Source organism: Vombatus ursinus, unplaced genomic scaffold (genome assembly GCF_900497805.2).
Source record: "Vombatus ursinus unplaced genomic scaffold, bare-nosed wombat genome assembly UNPS02014789.1, whole genome shotgun sequence".
Classification (NCBI taxonomy): domain Eukaryota; kingdom Metazoa; phylum Chordata; class Mammalia; order Diprotodontia; family Vombatidae; genus Vombatus; species Vombatus ursinus.
Window position 1 is genome coordinate 4,311,947 of NW_020954567.1, and position 2,466 is coordinate 4,314,412.

General features: G+C 41.6%; 1 pseudogene; it reads right to left on the bottom strand.

Annotated features, from left to right (window-relative positions):
* Nucleotides 1-1,288: 1,288 nt before the first annotated feature.
* Nucleotides 1,289-1,526, bottom strand: LOC114047563 (annotated as a pseudogene).
* Nucleotides 1,527-2,466: the final 940 nt, after the last annotated feature.

Sequence of the window (2,466 nt, forward strand, 5' to 3'; positions counted from 1 at the left end):
CTGTTAGCATATCATTTTCATCTAGTAGGACATGGCTACCTTAATAGCAGAGTTGTATCCCCAATGCACATAGTAGGTTTCCTCAAATATAAAAATAGTGATTGCACTTTCACTACCTATCCATAAGGCTCTTTGAGGAATAAATAAGACAATGTTTGTAAAGTACCTTGTAAGGGTTAAAGCTCTATAAAAAACATAAGCCAATAATCAATTTGGTGAACTCCTGGTAAAAAGCAGTTCACAAGGTTCCTTGAGATCAGAAACTTTCTGCTTACGCCATACCTAGAACATTGCTTATTTACTCTTTGCCCAAAAGGCTCCCTGCTGAGTTTCAGGCCAATCCATCACAATGTCTGTCTCACAATGTCCTGACTCACAACAGCCATGGGTGAGGAAGAGGGAGAGTCAACTCAAATGGCCCCATTTGCATCAGAGCTTCCTGGCCCATAAGCCAAGAAGCAACATTTCCTTCCTCATCTGGCTGCTGATGGTGCTATCCAAACTGTTGCCTGTAGGCTGGGAACCACTGCCTTCATTACTACTGCTAACTGAGGGCCAGGGCATTGCTTCCAGGGCATCTCCACTTTTTGTAGTGGCCTATTATACCACATACAGAAGTCCTCTTGGGAAAATTGGGATCTGGTCCAGTGGCCTCTCTTTGGGCAAGGAGGAAATAAAGATGACTTTGTCTTACAGACTGTTTTACCTGGGAGGGTCACTGAGTGGAAGATTTTTAGTAAAGGAATTGTTCATGTGAACCCTTAGGCTCTGAGTGCTCTTGTACCAGCAGCTTTCTTTGGGACAACTCCATTGCTGTTGATCCTTTCCATGTATCTGACTGTCCTGATTTGCTGAGGTTAGCCTGTCTGGTATCCTGCCACTAAGTCTGGACTACATTTGCGGTGCTCAGTGTCTGGCAAGACTTTAAGACACAAAGCTGTCACTGCTCTACCTCATCTTTGCTTTTTTTGATGTTGTAAAATCAAAGTACTACTTTATTAAATGAATTATTTTACACAATATGAACATCAATATAATTACAATTGTAAAAAAATTATAGAAAAGATGGACTGATTTTCAGGATTTCCAAATCAGGGCCCAACTGTCCATTTACACAGAATTGTCTTTGCATGAAGTCCAAAAGGGAACAGCACAAATATGAGTGTTTCTATAGCCTTCTTATTTTTGCTGATCAACAGTTTGTTAGAAAAGTAGCTGCAGGTTTACTACCCAAGGTCTAAGATAGTAGAAGAGTCAATAGGTGTCATGAATTTGCCTGGAAACAACTTTATGCCTGAACATCAGCCATTTCTGGAGGAAGTGGAATCTTAGAATGTTTGCTCTCAAAGTGCTGTTCGAAGGTGTTGGGGTCCAGCATCTGTGTCAAGGCAGAGATATATCAAGATATATCAAGACAGCCTTAGCAGCAGCCTTCTGATCATGTCCTTGTTTCTTTTTCCGTCCAGCTTGGGCTTTTTGGGGGCATTTTTCTGTTGAGACTGAATCTTCTGCTGTCCACCAGCCATATAGAGGTTGGGATAGTCTGGCATCTGAGGCATTGCACAGGGCAAGGGTTCATCTTTGCTTTTTGCATGAGGTCCGGAGTCTTGTTTAGGGTGAGAGACCTTGGTTGCTAGCTAAAGGCAGAGTTAACTTGTTTGTGTCCCCTGACGTACGGTTTCTACTTTGGGGTCATGTAGGTGTCTGTGTCCTGTCAGGGGGTCAGCATTCCTTGCAAGATAGTTGGCTCACAGGTTCTTGTGTAAGGCAGAGAGATTTGAGACAATACCTTTACTCGATGGGAGCATAACAGAAAGCATTTGCCTATGACACCCAAAGCCAGTGATTCCACTCACTCCAACAATAGGGTCATAGACTTGGAGTAGGAAAGAGCTTGAGAGGCAGCCTAATCACACCTTTCATTTTCCAGGGAGGAAGCAGAGTCCTAGAATAAATAGCTAAATGATTTGCTCAAGATCAAATATGTAATAAGAGATAGGGCCACAATTTGAACTCAGTTCCTCTGCTACAAATCCAGTACTCTTTCCCCTGTACCATGCTATCTCCCAATAAGCGTTGTGCACTCATAAATATATCATATTGTTCAATAATTTCAGTTGTAACTGATTCTTTGTGATCCCATTTGGAGTTTTCTTGCAAAGATATTAGAGTGGTTTACCATTTCCTTATGCAGCTCATTTTATAGATGAGGAACTGAGGCAAACAAGGTTTAATGACTTTCCCAGGGTCACACAGCTAGTAAATATCTGAGACTAGATTTGAACTTAGGTCTTGCTGACACCAGGCTTGGTGCTCTATCCACTGTGTCATCTAGCTACCTCCAAAATGTAGCATATAACTTTATCATGACTAACAGCCAAAAGGAAGGAAGTGAGCATTTATTAAGTACCTACTTTGCTAAGCAATTTACAATTATTATCTCTGGATCCTTACAAAAATCTAGGA